At 39.8% G+C, this 12,715-nt stretch overlaps 1 protein-coding gene across 2 annotated transcripts in view; it reads left to right on the top strand.

Moving 5' to 3' along the window:
• Positions 1-10,899: 10,899 nt before the first annotated feature.
• The window catches only part of cdh10b (cadherin 10, type 2b (T2-cadherin)), a 49,608-nt gene continuing 47,792 nt past the window's right edge, over positions 10,900-12,715 (top strand). Inside the window, exon 1 of one of the 2 annotated variants that reach the window (XM_084135127.1) lies at positions 10,900-11,187. The gene's annotated coding sequence lies outside the window, so the exon portion shown is untranslated. Of the gene's footprint in view, positions 11,188-11,337; positions 11,547-12,715 lie in introns of those variants that run through there. The other variant, XM_084135126.1, reaches the window with a different exon arrangement.

Below are 12,715 nucleotides of genomic sequence, written 5' to 3'. Positions count from 1 at the left end.
TATATAGAACATTTGGTATTTCTTAAAACATATATATATATATATATATATACATACACACACATTCCAATAACATTCAAAAGTCTGAAGTCATTAAGTTTTTTTTTTTTTTTTTATGTTTTTGAAATAAGTCGCTTATGTTTGCCAAGACTGTATTTATTTTATACATTTTTTTTTTTTAAATACACGAAAAAATTAAATGTTTTAATCAAAAGCTGTTTTATTATATTTTACAAGGTAAAAGGTATTTAAAAGGTATTAATGTGATATATTCCTGCAGTGGCAAAGCTGAAGCAAAGCTTTTCAGCATTAGTTTTTGAATAATAGAAAGTTCAAAAATATACCATTTATTTGAAATAGAAATCTTATATAACTTTATAAATGTATTTACTGTCATTTTGACGAAATTAACGTGTATTAAAAATATTAATTTCTTTAAAAAAACTGACTAAAAATAATGTTCAGTTGGTGCCTTACATTTTTAAATACAATCAACTTGGCTGTATTAGTCATTTCAACTTAAATTAAACTGACTTCTCATATAACTTATTAAAAAAAAGTTGAAATTGCTAAACTTAATTTTATGATTTAAAGTAATGTAAAAGTCATGTTGCCGTGACTAATTGACTAATTATTATTATTATTATTATTTATTTATTTTACAGTGTACTGTAAGGATGGATTCCTGCAGTGGTTCAAGCTGCAAGACTGCCGAATGACTAAAGAAACGTTATTAGCAAGATGGTAGAAAACTGCACATTTCTTGTCTATTCCACCCACTGCCACTTATACCAACGACGGAAATAAGCGCAGTTACAATAGCTTAATTTGTGGGAGAGCGTTGCTATAGAGAGTGACGATATTGTTTTGCAATATGTAGCACTTCAAAATCAATACCATATCAAAACTAGTTAGCACATTAGTTGTAATAAGGTTTAATGACAAAATATGGTTATGGTTACACTTAAAATAGTTACAAAATAGATGTATGAGATGATGATAACTTGAAAAATGTTGAAAATATGAAATATATGAAAAATGTTACCAGAGAGAGAGAGAGAGAGAGAGAGGAAAGATGAGGTAAAGAGAGAGAGCCCCAAGAAAGGGACCCAGAGAAGAAGAGAGCCAGAACATCAAAAGAGACAGAGCAACAGTTTCAATCTTCTTTTATCCTTTCCCTGACCATGTGACTAAAACCCAAATGTGAGACATTCAAACTGACCAATCAGATGATTACACTTCCCCCACCGTACTAAAGGTGTGACAATTAATCGACCCCCAAAGTAACATGTTGGCCTACAGGCCTAGATCACTATCAGAAACCTCTGTGCATTTAGGAACTCCAACAGTAAAACAAATATCATTGTTCATTTAAAATATCTTGGATTATTTTCAATCATACAGTACTAACCCACACTGAAACTGAATGGTAGTGTATTGCCCTTATAGGGCCTGTTTAGGCCTATACATACATACATATATACTAACATATGTCAAAAAGACACCTTAGGTAGTTTTAGCATATCTTATTTTAAGCCTGAGACATTCATAACTTATTTTCAATCCCAGAAACCCCCTGGAGCACTTGACAGCCACGGAAGCATCTGGTGACGACGCTCCAGAAATCTCCCAGTAGCCAACAAAGACAGTGGCTGTGCTTTAGGGTCTATCGCCATGCCAACCATGTCTTTCCAGGATTATCTCAGCATCTGGGTTGGTTTACTCACATGGAGGCAATCCTCTCTATTAATCCACACAAGCTGAGCTAACCAAAGGTTAAAGAGCTAACCGCAGATTCACAGATGATTTTCCCCTAACAGATTTACAGTGTGCAGATTTATTATAAACCAATTTTGAAAATGGCCAAGCGGTTAACACACATTAGTCCCGACACAATGAGCGGTGGTGCTCGGGCTTTCAACATCTCTTGATCCTGTCCCCTATCAGTTCCTGTCTTCTCTCAAGAAAAAGGCCAAACAAAGTTCTAGTGTATAATTTTGACACTGACATTGAAAGCTGACGTGATTCTGCACATAAGTCTGTACCATTATAAAACACTTTGTGATTGATGATGGCTCATAACCGGCCACTTATACTGTGTTCAGGACAAGGTTGTGAATAAGGAATTTTAAGTTCAAATTAAAATCATATTTGCAAACCATTATACCTCTTAATTGTACCTTCATTGTATGCATGTATGTGTTAATTTATTTGTTTGTTTACAAATTATTTTTTTTCTATTATTATTTACTAATTCCTTTCATATTAATGTTATTTGAGTTATATACTATAGTATTTATTAATATTTGAATATTTGAATTAGCTTTAATTTTTATATTTTCATTTTAGTGATTTAGAAATGTGCTTTTGTCATTTTTATTTTTCTTAATATTTCTGTGTAGCTATCATTTCTTTTTCTTTTTCATTTTTAATTTCAGCTTTAGTTTTAGTAATTTTAGTTCTTCAACATTCTTTTTTTTTTTTTTTTACATTTATGTAGTTGCCAAGGAAATAACTGATAAATGATGTTTTTTGTGATTTCATATAAAGAACGCCTCGGTTACGACTGTAACCTCGGTTCCCTGAAGAGGGAACGAGCGTTGCGCCGAGATTGACGCTATGGGAACGCTTTGCGTGATGATGTCTTGAAGCACATGTAAAATCAGTCCAATGGCGTGGCGGAACGTCAGATGTGGGTGACGTCACGTACCAGGAAACTATAAAACCTGCTTGAAAACAGAGAGCGGCAGCTTCGTAAAGTCTGAAGTAGCAGCTGACAGGCATGAAGGAGATATGGCAAGGTGACGCAACGCTTGTTCCCTCTTCAGGGAACCGAGGTTACAGTCGTAACCGAGGCGTTCCCTTTCAAGGGAACTCGCGTTGCGTCGAGATTGACGCTATGGGAACGTCTATACCAACGCCACCATAGCTACAAGTGTCTGTCCTGTGTGAAATCATGTAGAGCAGCACTAGGATGACAGGACCTGAGACCCTGGTGTAGAGTCCAGGTCCAAGGAGTAAAACCTGACAAAGGTGTGCGGCGAGGACCAGCCTGCCGCATCACACACGTCCTGGAGAGAAACTCCTGAAATAAGGGCCTTGGAGGCCGCCATACTCCTTGTAGAGTGCGACCGGACAGCCATAGGAGAAGGCTGCCCGGCCGCTTCATAAGCAAGCGAAATAGCCTCAACCACCCACTTGCTCATTCTTTGCTTAGACACTGGGGATCCCTTGTTAGGGGACCCAAAACACACAAACAATTGGTCAGTTCTACGCCACAGGGCAGCTCTGTGGACATAAGCGTCTAATGCCCGAACTGGGCAAAGCAAATTGTTTCTTTCCTGGTCTGCATTTTGAAAAGGAGGAGGACAGAAGGCCTGCAGAATAATAGGCCTGGCCACATTAGTGGGGACCTTAGGGATGTAACCTGGTCTTGGATGCAGGAAACCTTTGACCATACCATGTGCAAACTCTAAGCATGACGGAGCAACTGACAGTGCTTGAAGATCCCCTATTCTCTTAAGAGAAGAAATAGCTAGAAGGAACAGAGCTTTCAGTGTCAGGAACTTCTCCGGAACCTCCTCAATAGGCTCAAAAGGGGCCAGGGAAAGGCCTTGCAGAGCAATGGACAAATCCCATGGAGGCACCCTAGAGCGAACTGCAGGCCTCAGCCTCAAAGTGCCACGAAGGAAACGAGATACCAAGGGGTCTTTCCCCACAGACATTCCACCCAAAGGAATGTGGTAAGCACCTATGGCCGCCACATAAACCTTTAAAGTGGACGGGGTCAGACCTGCAGTGAACCGCTCTTGCAGGAACTCCAGCACTGTACCAACTGGGCAGTTAACTGGGTCCAACCGACGGTCACTACACCAAGAAGTGAAAACTCTCCACTTCAGGGCATAAAGTTTCCTCGTGGAGGGAGCTCTGGACTGTAGAATGGTCTCAACAACCTCAGTTGAGAGACCTGACTCTATGAGCTGGGCCCCCTCAGAGGCCAAGCCCACAGGTTCCACAGTTCTGGTCAGGGGTGTAATATCGAGCCCTCCGCTTGGGACAGAAGGTGTAACTCTGAGGGGCTTATTAGGCAGAACCGAACCCTTTAGGGAGGATGCCGACGCTGGCGAGAGATAGCTCGCAAGCGTCTCTTCGACTTTCGGCATCCCCCCATAACCATGCTCTTTATACCCAGCTATAGAGGAATAATTAGAAGTTTGTGGATTAAACACTCTATATGATACTGGTTTCTCCCACAATCTCGACACCTCGGTATGGAGATCGGGAAAAAACGGCAGGTTACGGTGTTGTGGTTGTGCACGTGACGGCAGGAAGCGTTCCTCAAGTTTACTTTTTGAACGAACGTCCTGCTTATCGGATGGCCACTCAATGGGAAGTCTTTCGACTGCTCTTGTCACTACTTCGAGTAATTCTTCATATGCATGAGACTGAGGTGGGGCACCCTCAGACTCAGCGTGAACACTAACAGCATCCAGTTCCTCAGAACTGGATAATTGCAGTGTTTGTTCCATCATCGGGGCGGAAGAAACCGCATCGCGTGCTTCCAAACCCTGATGAGAAACACTGGATCTATCAGACAAAGGCTGAGATAGGGCAGAGCCCGTCTCAAACCCCGCTGATAGATCCATTTGCGAACCCCAGGACTGAGATCGCCGCTGTGCCTCGGCAGCAGCGGGACCCGAGCCCTGGGGAACGCGAGCTTCCTGGAAGAAACTCAGCCGGGATCGGAGCGTGCGCATGGACAGCGCCTCGCAATGCACACAGCCAGCACCCTCGAGTGCTGACTGGGCATGTTCCTCTCCCAAACAAACAACACACAGAACGTGCGTGTCCCCATCCGTAATATAACGCGGGCAGGGATGCACACACATTCTGAACTGCTTGCTGGCCATTATATATATATATTTGAGTGACAAAACAACACCAAATAGACAAAGACAGATTTCACAAAGAGCGCTACTGAAGACACAGAAGCTGCCGCTCTCTGTTTTCAAGCAGGCTTTATAGTTTCCTGGTACGTGACGTCACCCGCATCTGACGTTCCGCCACGCCATTGGACTGATTTTACATGTGCTTCAAGACATCATCACGCAAAGCGTTCCCATAGCGTCAGTCTTGACGCAACGCGAGTTCCCTTGAAAGGGAACCAGCTCATAAGACTCTCTTCTACTGTAGACGGTTAGTGGTTTACTCTGATGATCGGTTTTGTGAGGTGTGAACTGTAGAGAAGCATATTGACTGAAACCTACAGATAGAATGGCCAATCATGAAAGTCGACAATACGTAATCAACCATATAATACCCAGCTGCATTTTTACTATATATCATTTTTTGATGAGCAAATTATTATTTTATTATTTTTGGGTCGCTTTCATAGGCATTTCATAGGGGTGTTGGTGCTGTTTGGCCAAGAGCTCAATAGAATGATGTGTTGTCTATTTATTGTCTCTGTATTATTCTGAGGCTCCCAGTGATTCTCTTTCATTACATCCAATTCAGACTGCAAGCACAACTCAGCTAAAACAATTTATTTTGCCGTGGCGTTGTAGATTCAGTAGCGGCAAGGCTGAGCAATGCAGGAACCACAGTCTGAGTATTTTAGTGCAGCATTTCATCCTAATGTAGACGTTTGTGAATAATTATATGATATTTTCTTTAAAGGTACACCATGTAACTTTTGGCCTTCTAGTAGTTAAAAAAAAAAAAAAACTGCGTGCATTTTGCGGAAGAACATTGTTTTGGTTTTGCTTCGGCTCTGCGTGACTGTGTTTATGAATATGATTACACATATGGCAACTTATCTGTTCTATAAAATACCTTACTCGTCTGTTGAGTAATAAAAACAACATCTTTACAACATTTCAAATCCCTCAGTTCTCGCCATCTCCGAAGAGCCATTGATTCTCATTTTATCACGAGGTCTGTCACATTTGTTTTTTTGCCAGCAGACTCTCCTGTGTTCTGACTGAAAATTAGTTTAAAGTGAACAAGAACCGACTTGTAATTTATGTACAAATTAGTACACTACTAAACTACTAGTAATAATATTTTACTTGATTCTGATAAGCCTGTGACATACACAAAAGTTCACAAACTTTATATCTCATATGCCTCATATATCTTTATGACTCATATGCACTCGCTTTATTCATCAGAGAGCGGTGAAATCCAAATAAAGCTACTGTCAATGCCCTTTTGCTCTTTTTGATGGCACTGCAGTGTCTTTGACATAAACTATGTATCAGTTTCACTCAATTCACATCACTGTCTTGTGAGAGTCATCAATATGCTCATCTGTGGTTGGCCACTTTAAAAAAAAAAAAAAAAAAAAAAAAAAAAAAAAAAATATATATATATATATATATATATATATATATATATATATATATATATATATATATGTATGTATATATGTATATATGTATATATATATATGCGGTATCCAGCCTGCAGAGTTTACCAGTCTCTGACATTTCTGTTTGTTCATGAAAATAAATGTGTGTTTATGTGAGGGGAAGTTAATGGTGCCCCTGCAGTGTCCGGTAATCAGCATAAAGGTAGAGTAAATGTAATTGGGCAAATGTAGTATTAAGTGTAAGTATCTCTCTGTGTGTGTGAAAGTGTTTATATTTTCATATGAACTCTGCATTAGCGCTCCCCTACTTCATCAGTCATGGTCATGCATTTCCTGTGGTCTCAATTTCTCATGCACATCTGCATAACTGTGCTGGCCACATGGTAGCTCTGTTTTTAATGGTTTATTTGTTATTGTATTTATTGTTGATAAGGCCCAATAATGTGTCATTAGTCAGAGAGAGTGAATTTATGACATTTTAAAAAACTTTGGCCCACTACTGCCCCCAACTGGAGACATTACACACAATGACTGTACCCAACCACAGACTAAACTTCTTACTCTTGAACATCAGCAGTGATGAGATGAACTGGAACAAGAAAATGAGAGTCTGTTAAAGCTCTGAGATCTACTATTGGCTATTTAGAAAAATCTAGATCACTACATGATGCTGAATGACAGTGAATCCGTGTCAAACAGCAGCAGTGCCCCATGTGGTGATTTATTTCACTGCATACAAAGAGATATGCATTAGTTAAAAAATATCTGATTTCAAATATATAACAGTTTTGAGCCTAATCAAGTAAATTCGTTCCTCATAAAAATTACTTGAAGCCAAGACACAAGTAATCTCCAGAGCTGTGCAGGTCTCCCAGCATTCCTCGCAGGATGAAAATAAACCTTATGTTTACAGTATCTCTGTAAAATACTTCTAAAAGGGTTTGTCTTTCCCTTTTATCGCAGATATATGTTCATAAACAACAGAAGTGCATACACACATTCTGTTTAAATTACATAAATGAGGACTTGGCACTACAACAAAGCAGTGTTACGGCACACAGAGACTGTGTTAATTGAGCCCATCACTGCTCTCAAACCAACCTCCATTACATTTCTTTCTTTTTAGACGCATTTAAAACACACTCCTCACTGAAGTCTTCCTGTCTTTGTGCCTTTTGTAAATGTACCCTATTATCACTGAGTCCTAACCTGGCTTCCAGCAATGAGTAATTTGTCAGTCCTAACTAAGTGTGATACTGCCGCACAACATGACAATCTCAGACGGTTGTGGGGGATTTGCTTTAAACGTTTTATATATATATATTTATATATTGTTTTAGGTATCTTAAGTATTAATAATTGATATATGATGGTATTATTTGATAGATTATTTAATCTTTTTAAAAGAGGTCTCTCACCATGCATAAATGCTCAGAGGCTGCATTTATTAGAACAAAAATACATAAATAAAAGAGTAATACTTTAAATATTATTACAATTTAAAATAACTGTATCCTATTTGAAAAGATTTTAAAAGAAAGTAATTTATTCCTGTGATGGCAAGTCTTCAGTGTCATGATCTCATATTCATTCTTTGAAAATGTTCATTCTTTGATGAATAGAATGTTTAAAGGGATAGTTCACCCAAAAATGAACATTCTGTCATCATTTACTGTCATCAACCCTGTCATTCCAAACTCAAAAGAATTTCATTTATCTTCGAAACACAAATGAAGATCTTTTTGATGAAATCTGAGAGCTGTATGTTCCTCTATCGACAGCTACGCAACTACCCCTTTGACACAACAAAAAGTTAATAAAGAGATTGTAAAACTAATCCATATGAATTGAGCAGTTTAGTCTAAATTGTCCGAAGAGACACAATCGCTTAATATGATGAACATATTTAATTTTGGCTTTTATTCACATATAGACATTCATCAACTCACACATTAGTTGTGGTAATCAGAAGCTCAAACATGTTCGCTTGACATACGAGAACCAATGAGGTTCATTCTCATGTTACACAGTACGTTTGAGCTTCCTCAAGAACCAATGAGGTTCATTCTCATGTTACACAGTACGTTTGAGCTTCCTCAAGAACCAATGAGGTTCATTCTCATGTTACACAGTACGTTTGAGCTTCCTCAAGAACCAATGAGGTTATTTCTCATGTTATGCAGCACGCTTGAGCTTCCGCAAGAACCAATGAGGTTCATTCTCTGTTACGAATCACATTTGAGCTTGTCGTAGATTTTGCCTAAACCTAACTTAGTCCTATCTCATCTGACCTAAGTCTACCTGGGCCGTCTCCAATTGACGATCCCTAACATCTCCAATCGACGCTTAATAAATACCTGGGCCGTCTCCAATCGACAATCCCCTGGGCCAATCAACGATCCCTAACATCTCCAATCGACGCTTCAATATATAATCTATTTCTCTAAACTAACTCACCTGCTGTGCAGCATAAATTGACAGACAGACTTCAGCAAATGTCCTTTGAGTTCTTTATTTACGGCCGGGAGAGTACTCGAGCAATTCTCAGAGAATCTCACCCAAGCAGAAGAATACATCAGGTTTACAGACACATCAAAATAAAATCAGCGTGACTAACAGGTCTCCTTCTATCAATATGATTGGTTCAATTGGTAAAGCAAGCCCCTCCCTTCTTTACCCTCTGTTACTGGCATAAGCAAAATCATCAAAAAAACATTGCAAAGGGTTAACAGTCAGTTGATTACTCAATATATATCATGACATAATACAGGCAAAGAACAGAACATTTTGGTGACATTGTGTTCAACATTTATCCAAAGGTTAGTAAGACCTAAAAGAAGTAGTAAAATAAGTTTGTTATATTGTTAGACCTAGAAGAGGAAGTCAGGTAAAAGTTTGTCATAATGTTAGACCCAAAGGAGAAGTTAGGTTAAAAGTTTAACACAGGTTGAAGTCAGGTTAGAAATTTAACACAGGTTAGATCTAAAAAAAGTAGTTTACTATCTTATTTATTAAAAATCCACCACAAGCTTCAGCAAGAACCAGTGAGGTTCATTCTCGTGTTACGAATCATATTTGAGCTTCAGCAAGAACCAATGAGGTTCATTCTCGTGTTACGAATCACATTTGAGCTTCAGCAAGAACCAATGAGGTTCATTCTCGTGTTACGAATCACATTTGAGCTTCAGCAAGAACCAATGAGGTTCATTCTCGTGTTACGAATCACATTTGAGCTTCAGCAAGAACCAATGAGGTTCATTCTCGTGTTACGAATCACGTTTGAGCTTCCTCAAGAACCAATGAGGTTCATTCTCGTGTTACGAATCACATTTGAGCTTCAGCAAGAACCAATGAGGTTCATTCTCGTGTTACGCAGCACGTTTGAGCTTCCTCAAGAACCAATGAGGTTCATTCTCGTGTTACGAATCACATTTGAGCTTCAGCAAGAACCAATGAGGTTCATTCTCGTGTTACGCAGCACGTTTGAGCTTCCTCAAGAACCAATGAGGTTAATTCTCATGTTACGAATCACATTTGAGCTTCTGCAAGAACCAATGAGGTTCATTCTCATGTTACGAATCACATTTGAGCTTCTGCAAGAACCAATGAGGTTCATTCTCATGTTACGAATCACATTTGAGCTTCTGCAAGAACCAATGAGTTCATTCTCGTGTTACGCATTAAGTTTGTGCTTCCGCAAGACCCAGTGAGGTTTGTTGAGGTTCTGTTTATATGTGAATAAAAGCCTAAATTCAGCCTGTTCAAGACTGATCTACAACTTTGGCACGGGTCAATATATGTCAGTCTGTCACAACTTTCAACTCTCTCTGTCAAATGCAGTGGTAAAATGATCTCTTAAGTTTGTCTTTGCAGCATTGAAACAAATCCAGCTTTTCTCCATCGATTCGTTTTATGTGAGGTGATGGACTAATATGAACCGGAGGAGAGAGCAGGTAATGACACTCCCGCTGAGTGCCTGGACATGGTCCACCCCGCCCCCATCTCCTACCTCACTTTTGCCTCTCTCCTGGTGTTGATTTACTTATTATGGGCTCTTTCTCCTTCATTCCACTGTCATTGAACCCTGATTAGATCAAGCTCGGATCGCTTTGGACAGTTAGCATCGATGAATCCATCTATCACGCGACTTCCATTAGCTGTGGATCGCTACCGCCATCTATTGCCTGTGGTTCTAACGCCCGTGGCCCTCATATCCTTGACCTCTTCCCTCTCGCTTTATATCTCTCGCGGTCGTTTGGCAGTGTATCTTCCTAACCCCCCCACCCCCCACACCCCCCACCCCCCACAACCCCCACACACAATCTGTGGCAAGCGAAGTCAAAACCGCAGCTCCAGGGGAGTGAAGCCTCTTCTTCTCACTCTACCCTTCTTTTTCTGCTGTCTTTCATCGGCGACGACTGAGTGGCAGCCAATCATGGGCTCAATCCTGCTGCCACAATCTCCCTGACACTCAAAAAAAGAGAGAGAGAGAGAGAGAGAGAGAGAGAGAGGGGGGAGAGAGAGAGAGGGAGAAAAGCAGATGAAAGGAAAAATAATACACCGACAGACAAAAAAGGAGGTAACAAGACAAGTAGAAATCAAAAAGCATTGGGAAAATTTAAGACAAAGGGACTAGAATAAGAAAAGAGAGAACAGTCAGACAGCTCTCTCTCTCTCTGACACAGTAAGCTTCAGGACAATGTTCAGTCTTACAGCGAAAACTAAGAGGGAAGGTGACAAGCGTGGAGCTTATGCTAAGGAGATATAGAAGTTTCCTGAAAACAGCAGAAAACAATGGAGTATAGACAACGAAGGTAAAACTCTCTCTCTCTCTCTCTCTCTCTCTCTCTCTCTCTCTCTCTCTCTGTGTGTGTGTGTGTGTGTGTCTCTCTCATCCGTCCCTCCCTCCTTCTCCCTCTCCGGCTCTGTTGCTCTTGTGCTCTCTCAGTCCCCCACTCTTGCTCAGACGGATGAGGAGAGTCCGGAAAGAGAGCAGTCATGTACGTAATTTTCTCTCTCGCTCGCTGAATCTAAAGGTTATCATTAAGACAGATGAGCCCTGCAGAGTGGTTGCCGTGGAGATCATTTTACACTGGAGGAACTATTTGATTAAAGAGTGGCTAAGACGGATTTAAAGCAACTGAGAAAGACGTGGCAAACGCAAAAAGAGAGTGTGAGTAGACGGTTGATTAGTTTCTTTTGCAGGTGGTTTCAAATAATGTGCGTAGGATCTAAAGAGATAGTTTGGTCGCTTTTGAAATGTCTCAATGCCATATTTACAGTCAAGGACTTTACAGGGTTTATTGAGGCTTATTGAGTTCATATTGTAGAAAAATTCCTGGCTAGAAGACTGTTAAAACTGTTTTTGTGCTGTGCTGTTGAATTGCATCTCTAGACACTGTTTTGCTTCTACTTTCAAAAGATGTTTAATATTCTTGTTTGCCAATACGGAGGCAAAATTATGTCATTTTAGATCAAAAGGCTTTTTTCATTATTGCTTATACGATCATTTTTGTTATTTTTAAATAAAACTATATTTCTACACACAGGTAAGATTGTTATAGGTGCATTAAAAAATAAAACATACAGCAAAAGATGTGTCTAAAAAACTTCATACGGGCTGGCTGCACTGCTCTGCTCTGCAGTCATTTTATTTGACAATTGCTCTGTTATGAATCCTGCAATTACACAAATGCTTTTGCTTGATTCTGATAAGCAGATTATTGCTTTGACCCGTGTGTCATCTGGCAGCTATTTTACAGGCAGCCTCAGTTTGAAGATAAACGATGTGCGTGAATGTGAATGTGAATGTGTGTGTGTGTGTGTGTGTGTGTGTGTGTGTGTGTGTGTGTGTGTGTGTGTGTGTGTGTGTGCAAGAGAGAGAGAGAGATGTGCTAAAATATTTCATAAATATGTATTGCATTGGACACAGTAAGAGTCTACCCCACTGCTCATGCCTAATCACTCACTCACTCACTGTTTCTTTCACACACACACACACACACACACACACACACACACACACACACATTAGCGTATGCTGCTGTTAAATACAGCCGATCAACTGGATCTCGGTATTGGAGGTCATTAGTGAGTGGTCATTATTGTCCAACACAAATTAACCTCTAAAGTGCTTGTTGCATTTCTGCGTTCTAAATTAGCCACACTAATAGCATCTCTTTCAATGCAAAACGATTCACTTGGAAACACACACAAAAGGCTGTGAATAGAAGATCTGTCACTGACAGCATACACATTTAGGAGACAAATGTCTAGGGAGAAATTTACAGGCTTAAGATTACTCCTTTTATCTGTTTATAAAGATTCTTCTTTCTGGAAAGA

The sequence above is a fragment of the Abramis brama genome (assembly GCF_963993115.1).
Source record: "Abramis brama genome assembly, chromosome: 14".
Classification (NCBI taxonomy): Eukaryota; Metazoa; Chordata; class Actinopteri; order Cypriniformes; family Leuciscidae; genus Abramis; species Abramis brama.
The sequence above is the reverse complement of the archived record's forward strand: the minus strand, read 5'-3'. Positions and strand labels throughout refer to the sequence as shown.